Consider the following 22,287-nt stretch of genomic DNA (forward strand, 5'->3'; position numbering starts at 1 on the left):
TTATCGGCACAAAGGTCAAGACAAGTGAATACTGAAGCCATTCGGCGAGCTTTCTGGCTGTTGCTCCACATTGCACGCTTGGCGGGAGTATCAATTGAGGTAGTGTAACCAATGAGATTGACACTAACCTTAAACTAACAACTTACGGTCAGAAATGATGTGAGCGTGTGATGCAGAGGATGCGCAGTACCCGCATGTCGCTTGTATGGTGTTTTTGCTGAACGATCGAAGATTGAAAAATAACGGCCCTCGTATTTATGAGTTTTACTCTGAGCATTATAAATTAATTCTCTGTGATCAATAATATCTTCAACTTATTTTGTCTTTCATTCACATCATCTTGGTTTGAAGTGTACCTTTTTGCTCTTTAATCATCGAGAAAGTGTCATATTTGATTTGAGCTGACAAAACTGCATTTTTCATTTGAAGCTCGAAGGATGCTAATATGATGCCATGATCATCGTAATAGCTGTAATTTTATTTCTCATTTGATGGATCTAAACTTTTGATCTAGGAGGCTATTCGGCTGATAGATAGAGCTCAGCATAAAAGTGAGCAATTTTATAAACTGTGTAACCGTTTATCTTCATTCCTGAGGGGAAATACAAATAAATGAGTTAAATCCTTTTCAGATAATACACATCACGATGCAGAATGAGGGGTGTTATTAAACTATCCGGTCATCAAAAGACGATATAGTCTGCATTGAAAACCCGGACGTGGTAATCTTGGATCATTCTTCTTCGCTTTCCTCGAAAATTCACGAACGTGGGTGCTTGTATGTCTTCATGCTTTCCTTTTAAAAACAGTTTTTATGTATTTTTTTATCCTCGACGCTATTATGATGAAGATTCCCAAAAATCTATTTTGTCCCCATGTTGTTCCTTCCTATCATTTTCCCTCACTCCGAAACTCTTGGATAAAAAAATGACCTCAAAGAAAAACGTTTAAAATTCTCTTTCTATCCAATTCTTCCTCCCTTCCCCATCCCCTTACATTTCAATACTCCGGAGAAAACCCAACTGACATGCTCTTTTCCTCTAAGACCCGTAATTAAGCATTGGACTCTGGCGAAGAAGGATCGTGGGGTTGAATTGGTGGGGGAGGAAAACGTTTGGAAAGAGCGGGTGGGGAGAAGAAGAAGAGATGAAGGGTTGATGGAATGAATATGTTTTTCGTCTTCGCGAGGTCTGGTTTTCGGAAAGGGTTGTCTGGGAGGAAGGAATCTCACGTCCCGCGGGTAAGGGAATGGGGAAGAAAAGGAGGGAAGGTGAAGAATTGCCTAAGAGTGGAATAAATTGGGTTTGAGAACGGAAAAGAGAAGGAGGAGGAGGCCTACTTCATTTAAGGAATTGATTAGGAGCGCAGAAAGGGGTTCGGAGAGGTGTGAGAGGAGTGTGGATGGCGAGGAACAATTTGGTGAGCGACGCGAGAAAAGTGTGGCATGGGGAATAACGCTTTCCGGTTTTTCTGTCGGGTAGACATTTGTTGAAGTGTGTCGTCGCTAATCTGCAAACCTGTTGATTGCGCTCCGGATCTGTTTATCTCAACTTGCCCTTTTTGCCAATTGGTTATCCACATTTTCTCGCTGAGAAGCTTATCTCTTGCATCTCCGATCGTGGAGACTTGGAATCCTTCCTGATGGAATTAAAAACGTTTGGTGCTATTACTTTCCCACTAGATCAACTCGAAGGTAGGTTGGGATAGGTGAGGGTTGAGCCCATCCCAGACTAAGCCATCGGGACTTGAAATTTTATACTCTCAAGGTAGGGGGGGATATCCCTTTCCTGCGGTCACCTCGAATTCCGTGGATATTTTGAATGGGAGTCCCGATGGCTGAGGCAGTAAATGGGTATTAAAATTTGATAGCATATTAGTTAAAAGGTTCTGAAATAGCATGGTCACCGCACTGTGGAACTCAAATACGTAAGATACGTCACAAACCCATGTTTCCAATAATTTTGGCATTTTATATCATTTAGGAACTATACGGATCCTGTCTCATTTAGAGTTTTCCCCACCGGCAATTACTAGGAATGAGAGATTTGAGTTAAAGTTTATATCTAGTTTTTAATATCTAATTTGTCAATTCGTTTTACTATTTCACTCAAATTTTACTTGAGGTTACCTTTGTTTTTTAAGAAAATAATCTCGTAATGCTTTGCGAGAGGATATGTTTTGAGGTTTTCTATGCTTTACTCCCAATAATTGTTCTCTTTTACTTTCGATTGCTCTGTTAAAGTAGTCGTTGTTTGCCATTTCCGTGCCCAAATTATTCACTGTTGAGTATTTTCAGGTATAAATGATGCATCCGTTTTGACAATTCGGTTGTAATTTATCGCCATATAATTTACATGGAATTGACTCTGCTAACAAAACACTTCCGGGAAATTACAATAAAATTTTTTCCCCGGTAAATTCATATGTAACGAAGAAATCGTCGCTGGATAAGTAACCCTAATTATAGTAAAGTTTATAAACTTCGTTCCTCATTAATTGTCTTTTGAATGATACATTTTAGTCAAATAAATATATTTGGGATAGTTTCTTGAAATGATTTAAAAAGTATATTCTTCCTCATACCTATCCTTCTTCATTTGTTAGCTTTTAAAAGTCTATTTTTTGTCCCGGTATTTTTTACCCCATCCTTGTATCCTTATCGATAAATTTTTATTTCAATTTAAAACTTAATTTCAAGTCTCACGGAATTTTGAAAACGTTTTTCTTCCCTACCTGTTTCCAGGAATGGTAAATTAATGAAATTTTTTCTGCACCGAATGAGGCAAAGTTTCTCAGATCTTATAATTTGTCAGTCATGGACGAGATGATTTCATTCTATCATTTGAAGTTCATCCTTGGATCCCCAAAAATTTATCGAAAGACGCATGCAATGAAAAAGCTTTCGGGAGCGTGTTTAATCAAATGCTTCGGATCGAGGTTTTGGAAAAAATGTCTGTCGTGACGGATCCAATCGCGCGTGTCTTAGCTCGAAGACTTCGGCCAATCCAATTATTTCCTCCTCCTGTTTCGTAGTGAATATTATTGAGCAAATCGCTTCAAGGGAAATGTAAACGAGTTCCAGGCACCTGCAGATGAATGGACAAACTTGAAAATGGGTGTCCATCTTTTTCATGACTGGCCGATTTTATATTTTTTCAGCAAAGATATTTTGTGGTAACAGGCAATTTTCCCAGATTGGACCTATGACACGAAATTTTTGTAAAAATAGTTCTTTTTTTTTATCTTCCTCATTGGTATCCATTACAGCACGGAATCGGCAACTGATCATTCCGCACTATCAAAAAGGGCTGTATAAAAAGAATATGCAACAGCTTAACGCTATCTTTTCTAATGACAATTAATAACTTTGCTAGCATATGTTATCATTTTGTAAGAGAGAAATTCCTTGTTAATTTTAGGATGTAACTTGTTTTGCAGCCAGCTTATGAAGTATTTTATCACTCTCAAATTCCGTCGAACAAAAGCCTCTGTTCAAAAAAGGTAATCATTGGTGGCGAAAGATTCGTTCTGAATATGAATTCGTTTGGCTGTACAACATAGTTATGACTTCATTTGTTATATCAAGTAACACGTTCAATACAAGTACACTTGGAATAGGCGTTCTATGTTTCTAGTTGAGTTTATTGCAACTCTATATATTTTGTCAGTCGAAATCTTTTTCATACCAAATTCCCAAGCCATCGATGGTTCTTTGTTTAGCTTTGAATGATTCCGAATTTTCCACTTTGTGAGGACAACCTGATATTAGAAAATTGATATGTTTAAAGAAAAAAAGTGATTAAAGAACAAAGTTTATAAATTAAAATGGTATAGCTATTTAAGCTAAAGTTAATTTGTATTTACATACCTTACTGATAAAAAAGCGTGAATTCAAAGCCGCTATTTTGCTTTTTGATCACTCTCCAAATCTCATTTTTTAACTTTTGTGTTTCGTATTAATTGTATGAATACGCCGTATTAATCAGAGTATTTTCCACAATGGTAATTTCTGAACAATATTCATCACGTCATTAAAGGAATTAAGTTAACTTTCAGAATCTTGAGAATGCGTTTCGTGCGGGATAAGTTTCCCTCCAGGCGCTCGATTTTGACAATCCAACGATTTTTCTGTGACTTGTGTGGTCTCCTGCCGTAATTCAAAGCAATTTCGAGGAATGAAAATTGCTCTCTCAATGAAGAGAGCGAAAAAGAAGACATAATTACGATGCTTTCGAATCGAAATGGAAGAGCATTTTTTTCTCTTTGGTCACGTTTTCGTTGCATTGCCATTAAGACAGTCGTGCTTTGTAAGTAGCATAGGGTGACTGTTACATCTCCATTTGAAGGCCCAATTAATGACAAAAGCTAGCTTTTCCCCGATTTTTATTAAATGCTTATGCCCACAAAATTTCATTCCCGCTTTTCCTGTCCAATCTCTTAAAATGATAGTACCTACATCATTTTCTCGATCATTGGGAGAGGCGATTTCCCAAAGGTTACTGCCAGTAAAAAATAAGCGCAATGCGAGCAACAGATCTTTTCTTTGAATCAAACCCCATCAAATGTGCTAGTTAGTGCAAATAAATACATAACCTTTAAATATTTTAGAGCGCTTCAATTCAAATAGGAAAGATTTAATTTTTTTCAAATTTGAAGACAAAAAAAATGCAAGGAAAAGTGTATTTTTAGATATACGAAGATAGAAATTGATGTTTATGAGTTCCAGAAAGTCAAAAATTTGACAGAGAATTGATTTTTTTGAATTATTTAAGTGATAGAGTTTTGATTTTCTAGGGCATATGCAATCTTAAAAAAATATGTATTTCTGAATAATGTTATGCATTTACAATTTTCCTGTTAGAAACTTTATTGATACGTAAATAATTACGTGTGGGGAATGTTTTCAATCAAAGTTTAATTATTTTCTCTAGTCATGCGCAGGAATGTGGTTAGTATTTGTGCTAGTGAAAGCCTAAGAAATTGGTGTCACTGGATATTTAAAAATACTCTGATCTTCATAACAATGCACACGGGCGTATCGGAAACGGTACCAATATATTGTTTAAGCTTTTTGCTCACCCAAAATCACAACCGTAATGGGTAAATCATATTGTTAAGGCATTATAAACGTGAAAAAAGTCATCGCCGTCCCGTCGTCGTGAACGTGAAAAAATCGCCCTTTCCATTAAAAGTTTTGAGTTCCGGCTGAAGTCGCAGATTCATCCGTCAAAGTGATTCTTCTAGATTTTGAAGCCGTCATATTTACTAATTATAGTTCATCAGAGGACCTAATCCGTTCTACGGAGTCAACCTCCGCCGAAATGATTATTTGTGGGAAACCACCATTACGACCTGGGAAACCCAATAAAAGTGCGAGGGAATTGTTAAAGTTATAAAAAAATACCAGACCGATAACAACCACGTTTTCCCATCTCCCTCCCTCACCTGCCCTCATCACTGGGCTCCAACCTCGCCTGGGGTCATTTCAACCACCCGCCGCCACCATCCGGGCCAATAAGACGGTCTCTTTCTCTCCCTTGCAGACAGCGTCTCCGGCGTTGCAGTCTCCCTCCCAAACGTCCCGTTCATTTCTCGAGCCATAACCACCTCCTCGTTTGGCCGTATCCCCTTCACGTGTGCTCTGACCTCGGCGTGCGTTGTTATCTTCGAATTAGGCTCGAAAGCCATCGCTCTCCCCATTGGCGATTCCCTTCGCAACGACGACGCCCGGTGGGTGTGGGAGATGAGAAGGGGCTGAATGGCGATATAGAGGGCTTCGGTAACGATTTCTTAATATCCGGTTTCCTCTTCCTGATTGCTTTTTCCTCCTCTTTTCCTTTTAGTGCACCCACGAGCTCATCACGCGGACACATTGGAGGGAAGGTCAACCTTTGCTCGAATGATTCTCGGCATTTCTCTTTATTTCTCGGATCTTCGGAGGAGGGAACCTTACCGCCTTTGAGAGGCATTCCCTCCACCCACTCTCGCATCAGGGGCTTGCTCCTTGCCCCCGGGTTTTCTTTGACCCAAGCCGCCGCTGTCACTAATTGACTCCATGCCGACCACTCTTTTTCTCTTTTGTAGCGCCTGCTTGCTGGTTGAGGATTCCCAAAACTTTAAAGTGTAATATTTTGGAAGTCTAGTGTCGGCTGGGATTATTCGAAAAATATCTGTGATGGAGAAAGTAAAAACTTCTCAATTTTTGCCATAGAATTTCTTTCACGACCTATTCCTGGATCATAAGATGGACAAAAATCTCTGAATCGGGGTCGTGAATCAATTTTTACACTCGCCGCGGCAAAGGTTAGTTTTTTCTATTTTGAAAAAGTACAGTTAGTTATATTTTTAGTGCTATGACAAATTCAGATTTTTATCATCTTGGAGATCTAAGTTCCTAAGCCATTAATTCCTTGAGTCTTTGATGGTGAATCGCTCTGAATAGTTTAGAAAATAATTCTGTGGGCGCAAAACCATAACAAAAGAGTGATTTTTATCTTAGTGAAGAGAAATTTTTATCTCAATGAAATAACAGGCTGGCTTGGTGAGAAGGAATCCACAAAATTATGTGCACCACTTCTTCTGTGGCCATGCATTATTTATTTTACTAGTTTCTGCGGAAAATATATGGGACTAAGAGATATCTACTTACACCTGAAAATATAAGCGTTGATGTATGAAAGTAATTAATTAGGACACACATTCGGAATATGCTTTTTTATGGCAGAGAGGAATTGATGATAGCAGTGGAGAACTCAAGGCTGCAAGCTTTGGAAATGTGGAGTTATGGAAGAATGATGGAGATCGAATGGTTAAATCGTATAAGTTATGCGGAATTTATAAGTAGAGCAGGGGAGAAGTCTTTTGGAAACTTTTGGCAAAGGACGGGGTAATTTAATTGATCTCATCATGACACGCGATAGTCAAATGAAAACTATTGTTAACGAACGGGAGGAAGGGAAGAACGGTAGAGGTAGGCCACGAATGAGATAATTAGAACAGGTCATGAAAATTTTAAACCAAAATAATTATGCATAGGTGTTAAAAGATTAGCCGATGACAGAATTAAGTGGAGAGTTGCGTTAAACCAATCTTAGTATTGATGACTGTTGATGATGGAGAAAAAAAAGCATGACAACACATCGTACATGAATAAGGGGGTATCGGCATGAGGATTAGTTCCTACCTTCACATCGTAAATTATTAAATAGTGGCATGGTCGTGTTACGTTGAAGCCTTTTTTAAATTTTAGTTTGATACCAGATCATCCATTATCGGTATTTACAATTCGCTACTCAACATTGAACCTCCTTGAGTCAGTTTTTCGTGTGTTACATTTCCGTTACTGGGGGTATGTCTGGTATAGTGTGGCTACTTACCCCCAAGCTCTTACGTAGCAGACTTTACAAAATGTCTCCTCATTAGCTAGATGAAGAAGAATATTCTCAGCTATCAATCTCTATAGGTTACCTTTCATTATTAAAACCTCATAATGAACGGAGGTGTGTCATTATTATGGTAACTTCAGTCAAATCTTGAGTGAAGTCATTACGTGTCCATATGGATCCGTACGTAAGTTCATATGGATCAGAAGTTCAGATATGCTGTCCCGTGGAACTGCTAGTAAAACATTTTGCAGGTACTTTTACAAAATCCAAGGTTATATTGAGTAATCAGTTGGTTATATTTATAGCTACCTTTTTATTTAATTGTACTTAAATCGCTTGTAATCGGCTCTTGCGCTTTATATCGTAGTGATGTACGCATTGCGCCCACATAACCTCATAAGAGCTGCTCCGTCAACAGCGTGTGTTACATTATTACTGCATGGACGAATACCCCCAAGGTCATACTTTGTAGATCTTATAAAATGTCCTTTCACCTGCTGGAAGAGGCAGAGTATTCCAAGCGATCAATCTGATCTGTATAGCTTATCGTTCCTTATTCAAACCGCGTGATGGACGAAATTGTGTATCTTCTCGAGGTCGTCTGAAAAGTTTGACGCCTGTCCTATTCATGGACTGGATTGGCGTTCGATGAAGAGTGAAATCCTTGGATCGGCCGACAGCGAAGCAGACTGGCCGTGCCCAACGCCATCGGTGTTGACGCGTCAAAGGAAACCAAAGACCCGTGGCATCGGGGATCTGAAGGGGAGAGCTTTGGAAGGAATTCCGTTGGGCGAACATCGCGACCATATGTATCTTTTTTTAAGCATCCTTAAATCTTCACCACTTGTATCTTGTTGCTTTTCTCTTCTCGCAAGGATTTTCACGCATGAGGAATCGAAAGTCTCGATGTCAAAAGAAACACTCATGACAAATCATGTGGACCCTTCGACGGAGAACGAAGATAGCTGTTGACTATTTGGCAAATAATATATCTTGTCTAACATATAATGAGTGTTACCTCAAAATGCGTTGAAGTTAATTACTTTATTTAAATACGTGCGCATATTAATTTAACTGTGACGTAGACTTATTAGACGCGACATAAAATATTCCTCACGAAAGATTATCGGCGATAAAATAGATTACTTTGCCTTCATTAGTCATCCCTTGTTGATTGATGGTATAGATAATGTGCTAAAGTCAACGGTGAATCGTAATAGAAAAATTATTTCGATATTATAATTTAATTACTATACTTAGAAGTGTTTCTACTTAAATTATATACATTTCAATTATTTGGAAATTTTACAAATTTTTTTCTTCAATTCATTCAAAATATTTTTTGCCCATTAATTATTTGTGTACTTACTAAAGACCAAAAAATTTGTTTTATTCCTTAATTGTTTACAGAATATTTGTGTTCAAGATTTCGTGAATCAGCGTCAAAATTTTCAGTTGTGCAATGCATTTGGAATATTGTATTGTAATTGCAATTGGTATAGTACGTACATATGCACATCTAGTACTGATAGAATATTCTTGTGATTTCCGAGTATGGTATTCTTAGATGCCTAATAATCTGCTTTCTTTTCTTCCGTATTGTACTTAAGGCCGCATTAATCCACATAGTTGACTTTAAGCGAATCAATTAAAATTATTTATGGCAACCCGCATCTAGTCTATGATAGTAAAATATCTATGCTCTTCTAATTTAGATGTGTGTAATAAAATGCATTTGAATTGAAACATTTTAAAATGCGTAATTCGTTGATTACAAATGCGTAATCTTGTTGGACAATCGAAAGTCAATTCGTTGACTTAGGATTTATCGAAGCAATGCTCGTAAATTTTGATCAGTTCCACCCTAGTCATTCAGATCCCATCATGATACCATTGATCAGTATGGTTATTGGTTTCCAATGTTAGACTTTACTTCTGAACTTTGGCTGAGAAAATCAAATCTAGCTATTCTTAAAAGAGAACTTAAACAAAATAAATTAACTTTTTAGGATGTTTTTTATCAATGCCATTTTAATATCACAACCATACCTATTATTTGCGTTCCATACTGTCTCAAGGGCATGCATTTTTTACGTTCATTAAGTGTGCGTCATAAACATGCCCAGAAGGAAATGTAAGCCGCAAAGCCATAAAGTTTTTATTGCATTGTAATTTTTGCCCATAAAGCACCGATGTCAGTTTTTGCGAGCATTAAAAGTTGCATCTTATACATATTTTATTTATTAGTTATATTCAGAATCCATGTTAATTCGCCCACTTTCATGCGTAAGGAGTTTCTTGCAAGTGTACCCACTTTTAATGGAGATGAATGCTCGAAGTTCAAAGTCACAAATGTCCTTTTCTGGATAAGAAATATATTTATGATGTTTCTTCATTCTGAATATTTTTTGCAAGACCCGCATCCCATATGTGCACATTAAAAATTTTGCCCTGTTGAAGCAGTCGAGCGTAAAAAAGTGAATGTGCATTTGCAAACCGAAACCTTTCAGAGAAGTTACATCCTTGGTCGCAACTCAATTACTCGAAGAAAAGAATGCAACTTTTTTTATGGGTGGACCGCCGCTGCCTGGACCGTTTTCTTTGCCCTTCGCCCCTTGGGATGACTCAAATGCCGAGAAATTGAATGTTGCGGTGAACGTAGCTGAGGGAGGAGGAGAAATGGTTAATCGTTATTGTGGCAATCTGAGAAACACTCACGGTCAAACGGTAGAAGCCAGTAGTCATCCTACCGGCCGCCGTTTAAACGGAAGTCTATGAACTTTTGTGTCGAAGGATGCAGGGTTGAGAGGGGAGGAGGTGAGGGGAATGCAAAGGCATTGAGATCGGCACAGCAACGAGCAGAAAATGAACGCGCGCTTGTTACTCACAATTTTCCTCCGTTCGCTTTTCAACGCGCAAAAAATAAAGGACTTTTCTTTTGCCGCTGGTCTTTTCTGTGCGAATCTTTTTTGTTGCTCTCGTTGCCTTTTTCCGATGTCTCTTTTCTTTACGTCTCTCCCACTTCGACTTCGACCTCGCGACCGAACGCCTGCTCACTGAGGAAACTATTAGTCGGCATGACTTTCGCATTTCCGAAGTCTCTAACCCTCTTCATCGTCGTGCCAGGGTGGCGAAGGGTGCTTAAGCGTTTTCTCGTCCATTTTTCAACCGTTTAACGCAGTGTGCTGGGAGTTTATCGGTTGTGAACTCAATCCATACGAGAATGAGCACGGGATCAAAGAGGGTTTTGTGCAATACGTACTGCAACGATGCTAATACAACGGAAGCAAATTGACGTGTTTCGAATCGTACCGAGGCAAGATCGGTCTGAGGAATAAAGAACGTGAGCTGTAGTTTTGATTGTAGCTGTATACAAGGTTTTGAAAGGGTTTTCATTTTGGCAGGCTTGAGGCAAATGCGTTGAATTCCACACGTAATCAAATGCAGAATTCACGCTATTGAGGGAGCAGCGACAACTCACATGAGGGAGAATGTGTATTGCGTACATCACCACGAAATGAAATGTGAATGCTTGTTTAAAAAAAGGCCGTGACCATCAAAGTGCAGTTTAATTGCAAAGTAATCGAAATTTATTTCCAAGGAAAACTTAAATTTTGATCCGGTTGTTTTCAAGTTGGTTTACCGCCGGTTTTTCCCGGACAGTTAATCTATCTAAATTTCTAGTACACGCGCAATTCACCGTAGACTTGGATTTTATTGACAATAATAATCCCTGTTGCTTTTTCGGCTTCATTATTTCTGTTAATGGTCATAGAAGTAATGTATCATTTTTTTTTCGAAATTTTGTGACCATGAACTGCTGTTATCGGACCGTATTAATTCAGATAGTTAATGCGCATATTTATATCGTTACGAAATTTTTATATTAATGTTAGTGCTAAAGCCCTGTAAAAACTCGTTAATTTTCTGCTTACTCACACATATCATAACCCACAACCTCTTCAATATAGTGGCTAGAGTTGAAGAGATTGTAATGTGCGAGTTGATACTTATCTGTTAGTAAGAGGAGAGTTTTCATAAGTATTAATATTTTATCACATTTAGAAATAGGTAATTCTTTTTAAAGAATATATGTAAAGTCTATTTTTTCCGAGAACAGTGCATCACTTTGCCATGAAGGATATAAAATTGATCTAATTATTGAAGATGACAAAATAATTAAGGGGACGTATTACTTTCGCTCAAATAGTTTTTTGTTTTAAAATTATTCTCTTTTAACTATTCAAAATTTCAGGGTATTCCCCCTTTTATTTTATTCCCGAAACTCAAATATGGAAATTTCACGTCAATACTTCATGAGATTTATTTTTTCTACTCGATTTATTGGTAAATATCAATGAAGGTCTACACTGAAAACTCTCAATATGTATGATAGCTTAGAGTTAAAAAAATAATACTTCTCGTGTACATACAAAACGGCTGGTTAAGGGAGAGCGATGCGTTACTCTAATTCTTTGACTTGATAAAAATTGCCTGCTGACAGAGCAAAACGAAGAATTCATTGCTAAGTGTAAAAGAATTGCTGTACGCAACAAAATTTATCATTGCAAAAACTATTGACTAAATAACCAGTTCATAACGGATTCCGGTGTTTACGCCGGCTTTGGGTAAAGGTTCAAGGAGCTATGCAAAGTAAATACTCATTTATAAATACTCCGCCCACTGGATAGGTGTACCCGGCCCACATCACCACACCGCACGGCGGTCTATCGTTTCCCCACCACCCGTCAACCCTTCTTTTTCCTTCACTCGATTCTTCATCTTCTTTTCTAAACATCCATTTCCTCAACCGCTCATGTTTTTGCACCCGCGCTTTTCGGCCGCCGCCGCTTGAGCTCTCTTTGTTCTGCCTCTCCAATAAGGAGCTTGCCGATTCCTCCAGTCAGGCAACAAGCGAACACTCCGAGTCTCTCTCTCCCTTTTTCTCGCCTAAAAAACATTCTCGCTTTTCAATCTTTCCTCCTTTCGTCGGTCTCACTGGGGGTCGGTACAAAGGGAGTTGAGGGGTGGACGGTGGGGAAAGCTGGCGGCGAAGGAACGGTGGTTGTGCTCCGACTGAACGGTGCGCCTATTTTTTGCGTCATAATGGTGGGAATTTTTATCCCTCTTGTTTTCTGCCCGGCAAAACGTTTCCCCCGTGCCATCTGCCGTGATTCAAGTCGGAGGAGTGACGACGACGTCTTGCTGCTGCTGCTTGCGAAACAATCTGTGGTCATCTTAAGTGAGATTTTTTGACTATGCAGCCGTAGGAGGGAGTGATGCATTTTTTTATACTGACGTGCAGTTTTTTAAGCTGCACCATTGTCTCATATTAATTTTTTATGACTGTGGAAATTGTTTTGTAATTCGTCTTGGAAAAATACTGCTTCGCTGCAAAACTAGTAACGTAGAATTATGTTGATGAGTCTCTCAATACTTTTATCTTTGTTTGCTTGATTAAACGTAAGGCTTTGCCTTCAGGAAAAATGCCATGATAGGTATACCAATCACAATTTGCTGAGTGATTCCAGCACCATATTACGAACTATGTTCGGAAAAATTACATGATCAAAACAGATTACTTGAAGTTATTTAGCCATTTTGTTGTTAACTGGGGTTACTCCTGCAGCTCTGCTTTTTTATAATTCAACTAAGTTAACATTCTAATTAACAATCAATTTTCGTTTCAGGATTGCATGATTGGGTGTTGTATTGGAGTTTGGGAGTAGATACTAGGATATATTTGTCGACAATCCCATTGGATGTCAATGTAATCCCAATTTATAACTATGGTTTTTCAGAAAACAATCATAGGGGACAACAATGAATCCGCCTTTAAAATCATGATGACCTGTAACAATACTCCTAAATGGGTGACCGAAGGACAAAATTTGGTTGTCCGAGGAGAGATGGAGAAGGAATACAGGGGAAATGAGAACGTTTATCACTTCACGCCACATTTTGATTTGTTTAGATTGTTTCTTTAGTTCATCAAAATCGCTTGACGTGCACCGCACGTCAAATCTGACGCCAACGAACACAGTTCCTCGGGAAAATTACGACGGAGACTCCAGTCTCACTCCTCACTCTCCCTTCACCCATCCCTCCCTCGGACACACCCCTTTCCAAATCATTAGTCCGCTGTCCTGATCTTGTCTCGCCCCCGATCCGTCGCTCACCGCCCGCCACTTCCCCCGCCACCTTCCCACGAACCTCTTCCTCCCTCGCTCGGACTTGGCATAATCCTCCACCCTTCTGCTCCCCGTCCAGTTCCACAAACCAAAGCCCTTGCTTGGCCTCTCTACAAATGCCTCCTCAAACCCATCTGCATTCGGGAAACCTCAGGGATGGACCACATTGGTGCGGGGGAGGGGGCGTGTGGAATGGTAAAAAGGAAAGATAGAGGGCTTTTTGTTTCTCGTTTGTTTGTTCCCAGTCTCTTTCTTTTACGCTCTCCCTCGCCACACCCAGCCATCTTGCTTCAGCCGTAACGTATATGGGTGCCTTCAGGAATTTAATTTTGGCCCGAATCATCTTGTTTCTTCGACTGGGCCCTAGAATTTTCATCGAATTCCCCTTCAGATAAGATTCAGGTCATTTTGCCTAAATTTAACATAACTGCGTGACGATTTCATATCATTATTTGTTTGGGGTGATCTTTTATTGTAAGGTATTCAGGTAATATAGCATTTTTACCTCACATAATGAACGCTGGTAATTACTTATCGCTTGCAATTAAAGTCTCAGCTTCGTAGAAATTTATTTTTCTATTCTTGCGGTATAGCATTTTATATAGCTTACAGACTTGCATTTTTGTCGGATTCAGCAAGTGATTTTCCAAGTAGATTCTTGCGTGGATATATGCGAGCTTAGTAGCCCGCAGTTGAATTATCATAAATAAATTTGTGTTGCCTAATACCGTCACATACAATCTCATGAAATAAAATAGGGAATTGCCGGGTAAGCGGTGTCGTCGCGTCGGAGATGAAGGAACTGGCCGTGGACTGAACTTGGTTACTGTCCTCAGTGAATTTTTGATTCGTCCTTCGTATATGACAAGTAAATTTTTATATATTTTATGTATAAAACTGGAAATTTTCATGCATATGAAAGAAACTTTCGTTTATCCATGTGCTTTATAAATATTTACGCCGAAGTATTAGAATAACATTTAAACAATTAAATACCAATCAGACTTATTACACTTCTTTGTATGAACTAGAATGTCCTCCGATTTGACTCTCTCCAAATATTAGGTACATATTTCAATTTTATGAAACTCAAAGTTAGAATAAAATTAATAAAAACGTTAAAAATAAAAATAGAACGAATTAAACATGCATAAGAGAAGCATCTGGAAACTGGAACTTATTAGAGAGTGAAGAAGGAGTAAATAATTTGGTAGAGATACGCTCAAAATGGTTGATTGAAAGTTGTTCATTCATGGGCATGAATATTTACACCAAATGGTAAAAAATGCTGGGCTACAGTGAATCCACGGGCAAAAAATATTTTGTGCTTGTTTGTGTTTCACTTTTTGCTTTTGGGATCTTTTCCTCAGGTTCGAGCAAACTTGCGTCTAACGACACTTCTAACGGCCATCAATTCAGATGTCGTTTGTTTGTATGGCGCAGAGCACTTTAGCATTTCATGTGAAGACCTAAATGGTCTAAGACGCTTTTTTTACTCGCGCTTTTTTCGCTAGGAAATTTTATACCACTCAGCCTCCGTGAGGGCTTAAAGAAACTACTGGTGGTGAGGCGAGATTTGAGAGTACTCATCGAAATACTTTACCACGAAAATAGAGTTTCGTCTTATAAAAGTAATTTTTTGGTTTGTACTGTTAAAAAATCATCATAGTTTTTGTGTTTTATAAGAATTTATATTAAATACCGGATTATTATTCATTATTTGGTTTTCGTGAATTTAAACTTCACTAACATTGCACTTTTGGATTATCCAGGCATCTATTTCCAGGCAAATTGGGAATGGGTTCAGGGATCCCTTTTGGTTTAAATATTATAGGCAGCAACAGCAGCTATTCATCAGGTATATTTAATGAAAATGCCCATAAACTTTTCTATTTTAGCTTAGTAGTGGGAATTTTACATTGTTACTAATTAGATATTTTATAGTTACTTAAAGGAATGATGCAAACTTTTCCTCCAACAGTACTACAATTCAGCTTTTATTTTTTATGGCTTTTGGCATAATTAAAGTCCAACTAGGAAGATAAATATTTTCAGAGGTAACAAATTTACTGCATTCACGTGTTTAACCAAGTATTTGCAATTATTTACAAATTATTTTGAACTTGTTACGCTTATGTCATCTCCATGAATCAATGTATTTTTGCAGAAATCAAGAACTCTACGAGTGTAAAACTACAGGTTATTATTCGGTCAGTTTTGTGTCAATTGAATATTTGTAGGCAATGCAGGATGTAATGTGTACCGTTCATACTCCATATCGGTGCTTGAGGTCATTTTCTTTGCCTTTTAATTATATGTAGGTATTCGGCCAGTGCGATTCATCGTCCGTCCAGAGTGGGAGGTTTTAATATCGGTCCTTCCTCTTCATGTCCTCCCTCTCCACCATCCCCCTCCATTTCGTCTCTGCCTTCCATCTCCCATTGCGATGTTTGCCTTTCTTTCCCCGTCCCACCACCGCCATGCCTACCGCCACCAACCTTCCTCCGCGCCCTCCCTTGCAACACACTGGCTGCTCCCAGAGCCACTGCGAATAGGAATGTCCCCAACGCTTTTGGATTTTGTGTTTTTTTCCTTCTCCCTCCCTCCTGTCCCCTTTTCGATGTGCCTTTGTTCCCTCTCCCCCTTCTGTTGTCCCTTCCTTCCTCCCTATACCTCTTCCCTCTTCTTTCATTTTGCCCACAAAACCGACGTCGGTGAGCCAGCCAGCCTTGTGTTTGCTGCTGAATATTCATAAACCTCACTCTCTCTCTCCTTCCATCTCTTTTCCTCCTCCCTCTCGAAGCCTCCTTTCCGTACTTTTTCTTCTTTTGACCACGGCGCCTGCTCCTCCTCCTCCTCCCAAAAAACCCTCTCGGTCACCTCCTCTTCCAGTGCTAACACCCTCCTTGCCTTGCATTCGGCCGGCAAGCCTCGCACGGTCCTCCTCCTCTTTGCAAACCCTTCTCCGGTCTGTCGTACCTTCCAAAATCCACCCACCCTCTCCTCCTCCGCCCTATCTCAATCTCACCACCCTTTTTCCATCCTCCACCACCAACTGCTCTGTCCCCCCCCCCCCCCCTCGCAGTCGCCTCATTTTATATCGCCGAACCTTATCCCTTCACTCGACCGGACCTGCCCCTTCTCTCCCTATCCTCGAATGCGTCCACTCGCTTTACCCGTTCCCTGGGCGGTGTGGAGAAGGAGGGGTTCTCTATCCCACAAAAATCCCCCTCCCCTCACTTCGTGTACTCTTGCTTTTCCTTCTTCCTTCGTGGTGGGATGGATCGACTATCTCCGCTGCATATTGTGTCACTAATGCCTGGACATCTCAGGGGCCCACCCATCTCTCCTCCCTCTTCCACCTTCAGCCTCCTCCCCCACCTCCCGACTCCCCCTGTTCCCTTGTCTCTCCCAACGCTCGCGGAAGACTAATGACTCTCTGGCGATTGAGGCAGGATTCGAATTCAAGGGTCCGAGGGATTCCGCACGCCCGCCCCTTCGCAGGGGTTCCCCCTCCCTTCCGCCAAATCCTTTACCATCGCTGTCCTCTCCCTATCTAAGGAATTTGCATGGAGATGTTGAAAGAAAACTCCAACCATCCACATCGGTGTTTCACAGATGCACGAGCGATGACTTAGGCAGTTGACAAATATTACCTCGCTGTGGAGGAATAAATTTTATGATTAAAAAAATTGTGTATCGTTTGTTTATATTGCGTGTGCACTGTTGCTGCAGTGTGATATATAACTACTTATGGAGTGATATTTGTAGGATTTACTCTAAACAACAGAAAATTTGAAAATTGATTTTAAGTTAATAGATATAGGAACTGATTGTAGTTAAGTATGTGATATGTATCGGTATTCTACTCTTCTTTTAACTAGTGAAATGAGATTTTGATAGTAACTGCGTCATAGAGCATTATTTGCTATTTTCTTCGGTTACGCCATAGTGCACCTCATTCATAAACATCCTTTCTGATGTACCCTTAGTCTACCCTTTCATATCACCAAGTACCAGCGTATCAACGACATAGGATCCTTATGCCGCAATTGTATTGTTTCCTTAGTATCAATATCTGGTTCCAATAGGTTCATTGGCTCACCCAGCACGCTTACGTAATTTATTTCTAAACATATTAGTAATTTATGTTTACATTCCCGATTCTTACGAAACTTCTTAAACAATTTCTAAACTTCCTTGAACTAAACCTTTGCATGACCGCTGCTTCTTGCCTTTGCTATTTCGATTCTTCGATTTCATTATTGCATCATTCGATTATGAGCCGCGCATATGTATGCAAGTAGGCATGCCACGAGATATAATTTATGCATTTGGCGTGGAACTGGAATTTCTCCTTGATGCAGTCTTTCTCAATTTAAGCTTTCTCTGCGTTCGCTCATATAATTTGTGTTCATTTCACGAATGCATCCAACGCAAACGATATTTTAGCCCTCAAAGCAGATGGTCTTCGAAGTCCATGTCCGTGAGATTACTCAATTTATTCAGCAAGTACGGCTATTTCGCATGATTCCCTATAAGGATACGAGTAGTTAGCTATGTTTCCGTGTCATTGGTAGAACGCGAGGGTATCCCTTTACTGAACATACTCCGGAACTCTGAAGCGGTTGAAATTACATACTAAAGCGTATGAAAGAACAAGCCTTTAGAGGGAAAGGGAATGAAAGCAAAGAAATCGATCCAGCATGGTTAAATTCTTTGAGTGGATTTCAATCACTACAGATATTTAAATATTGCGAATGAGTTATTTTTTATGTCGTAAAAATCAGCATCGATATTCATTTATTGGCATGCACACATTTATAAACATTTTCATTCCGTAAAAATCATATGCGCAATTCAAAATGTCGTGACAAAGGCGAAGAAAGTTAATAATAAATATACTGGAACAAGAGGACTTACTTCGTGTGATAATGTCAGTATTTCGATTTTTGAAATATGAAGTAGCTGTGAAGCTGTTATTTATACCTATTAATGCGATTTCTTCTACAAATTTAACTATTCGAGTTGTAGACCAGAAAATGATTCGGCAAATCGTGCATGTTATTTATTGAATACTCCATGGTTATTTCAAAATGATTTGTTTGAAAAAACTAAATTGTGATAGTATGCATGCATACTCATATAATCGAGGAAATTTATTTTACAGCTCTCAGTTAATCTTGTGGTAATTTTATCTCTCTTTTTCTGTCTTCGCCAGAAATTACACAATGAAGCATTTTCTCGGAGATATAATGAAATTTTGCATGCACAAGTTATCACGGAATGATTTGGTGCGACTCTAAATTAATCCAAATTTTGGAGGGAAACTAGATTTCCTCAATGACTGCTGAATTAATCAACCCAGGCGTCGATGTTATTTCTGAGAATACCTCGCAGCTGGACATCATTGCTGGGAAACGGCCCAGCAGAATAATTCATTTCCCCCGGATTGGAAAGCGATATAAAAAGATTTGCAGAGAAATCGTATAATGAATAAAACACACCCGAAAATCAAGCGCCGGAGTTGACAAGCAGAAACCCGCTCGGTGTTTTTTTTATTGTGCTTTGAAAATTGAAAAATATCGAAAAAACCGCCAGGGCGGAGATAATTTTTTTATCTTTCCCGTCGTTCTCCCTGAGAAGTATTAATTCTTTGAAGTGTGAAAAAATAAAAACGGAAGGACCAGTTTTGCGGAGGTAAATCAATATTTAAATTCGCTCTCCAGGTTTTAAAAATACACGCATGCATGCCAGAGCAAGCTGACCAGCAAGCGATCGCTGTAATATGAAAGTCAGTTTTATTGCACGAATTTTTTCATCCGTTATACATTTTTTTCCCGAGCGGAGGTGAGAATTGTTCAGCACGGATTGGATCGTAAGGGGGTGTAAATGTCAGTATAGGGTTTGTGGGGTTGGGAAAATCACGAACCGAGTGACAGGGTGAGAGAGAGAGAGAGAGAGGGTGGCTTTTAGGAGGGGATGAAAAATAAATCCTTCAATCCCTTCTGACTCCGGTCACCCGATTCACACTTTGTCACGTGACCTCGTTGCGTCAGTGTGGGGGGAAGGGTTGGAGGGAGATCTGTGCGGGCCCCTTTTTGGTCCTTCCCCCATCCCTTCCGCGTCCCCGATACACGGCCCCATCCCCCCGCCATCTCCTCCCCTCGTCACCCACCCCCAACCTCCATTTCATCCCCCCATTCGTGATTGGCTTCCGGGTGTGATGGCGTGTGAGAATTTATTGCCTCGGCCGCTGCCGGGGTGGCGCGCTAGGTGGACGGAAGGTGCGCTCTCGTGTGGTCGAGTGGGAGGTTTGGTTTCCACAACACCACTCCGCTCTGACGCGATACTGTCCGCCGCATGATGTGTGATAGGTAGGGAAATAGATAACTGGTCTAGATGGGTTTGTATCCCGTGCATACACACAGTCAAGGGATCTGTTTGTGTATCTGTGCACGTGTATTGCTAGTAGATTGAAATTTGGCTTGAATAGAAGTGGGTGTAGGGATGGAGTAGGAATTGCGGATGGAATTGAACTGCTCATTACTCCATTATCTCTACCATCAACATATGCGTGCATCATAGGAATGGAAGACAAATAGTTTAGATTTTCGTTCCTAGGGTAGTCATGATTAGAATTATATGGGCAAATGTCATGTTTCTCACTCCATGCTATTTGATTTGTGGATGTAATTAACTGCTCAAAATCGTGCGGAGGAAAAATATGGTCATCGCATTGTAGAAATAATATTTCATGGTAATTAGAATTAACTACAATGGGAGCTCAATTTTCCATATGCAATAATTTTGCGCGTACATATTTCCTTTCCTTTACGTCATTTATTAACATTTCTTGTTCCAATGCTTGAAATGGTATTATTTAGTGTCCAAGTTACATTTTACGTTGAAATTAGTTATTGGTTTCCTAATTATGCTTATGGTATCTTTCTGGACATCATTTTTCTAGTCCTATTTTTTTAAACTTTTCTAAAAATATTGAAAAGAATGTGACAGACTACTGTGAGATTGTAATATTTTAGTGCATTTTTTAAGGCCAAATGAGGTATCATATGGATATGAATTTAAAAAATAGGAATTTAAAAAATTCATATCCTATTCAAAATGGTGGAAAAAAAACATTCGAGATAAATATATTGATAGAATATGGTTACTGAAAAGTTCCATCAGTAATAAATGATAGCTCAAATATCTGTCACCAAGCGTACTTTCGGACAAATATGCGTTCAAGAAAAAAACTGCCCTCTTCAATGAGATGCTACTATTGGGTTGGATGGCTTGCCCAATATGCCCATCGTTATGAAGAAGTGACCCTACCCATATGCGAACGGCAACGTTAGCCCCCTCATTTCACCATGCTGTGCTAGCGAAGTCGTAAAAGCGAATCTGCAAAACCTTGACGCCGGTTGCGGATGAGATTTCGCAGCCGAATTCCCAACGCATTGAAATCCTGATCTCTTGTCGTGAATAATAATTGGATAAACGGATGTAGCGTGCTTGCAAACATGATTGGCGGTTTTATAAGCCCGCTGTTGACCTCTCACTTCCCTATTTAAAGTCTTTTGTAACACGTGGAATTTTTTTCTCTCCCTCGACACGTCCCGAAACGATTTTCGTTCCTTTTTCATGGAGGAGTGATTCGCGCTTTTGTCCCCCGCTAATTCGCGATCGGCGCTCAAAATTGATTGCGGTGTTTCCAGTTTGGACATTAATTGAGCCGAATGATTGGGCATCCGGGCGGTGAAAACTGCAGTTGATGCGGCCGGTTCCGAGGTCGCACATTAATTTCCGATTGCCTATCCGCGCGCACCCCTTTCCTCCCCAACCTCCAACCCCCTTCTCATTCATTTCTTTCGTCTGCGAATGGACCGTCACTTCGTCTGCCGGTCGGTCATCCGTCGCGAAATTTGAACATCTGTGGGTGTGTGCGTCGGTGAGTAATCCGCCCGATGTAATGCATTTAAGCGTGATCATATTTTTGGCACGGATGCAACTAGCATGCAGTTTCTGATGTCAAAAACTCCCGTGGTCGTAATTAGTTTCCGACGGGAGACCTTGTTATATTCAAGTACAATTGTGGAAACAGCACCAACATGCATTTATTGCATATTGATGTTTCTTTTTCTTACATTACTGTTATTCTGACGAGAATTTCTGTGGAGGACAATGCATCACTTTTTAATTCCTTCCGTAGTAGTAGCTGCACTCCATTTTAATGGCAAAACTTGAATATTTGTAGAGATATTAATTATAAGTCAGGCTCTTTTATTTGCAAGTAGAGGGAGTGGTGTAAAGGTGGGAACCCTATTTTAAATTATGTTATAACTAGCTTTTTTTCTGATGGAATTTTTCTAAATTCACGAAAAAACTCACAAGGTACTACCTTTATAACCACTTTAGATTTTATGCTAAATTTATCGTTTACTTCATAAAAATAATCGTAAATTATAAGTTGACACTTTCAATAGATTTTCAAAATGTGCTGGTAATATGGAAACGTTGGTATTCTGGCTATAATACTACAGCAATGTGAAATATCAGATCATCTACTTATTATTCATTGAAAAATCAACGCAAAGGCTTAAAAAAGAGCAATTTTCAATTAAATGTTCACTTGCAAAAGTCACAATTGTAATTCTCATTTTCACAACCCGTGTACCGGTGCACAAAGTATGTTCTTCTTTTTTAAT

The sequence above is a fragment of the Ischnura elegans genome, chromosome 3, assembly GCF_921293095.1.
Source record: "Ischnura elegans chromosome 3, ioIscEleg1.1, whole genome shotgun sequence".
Lineage (NCBI taxonomy): Eukaryota > Metazoa > Arthropoda > Insecta > Odonata > Coenagrionidae > Ischnura > Ischnura elegans.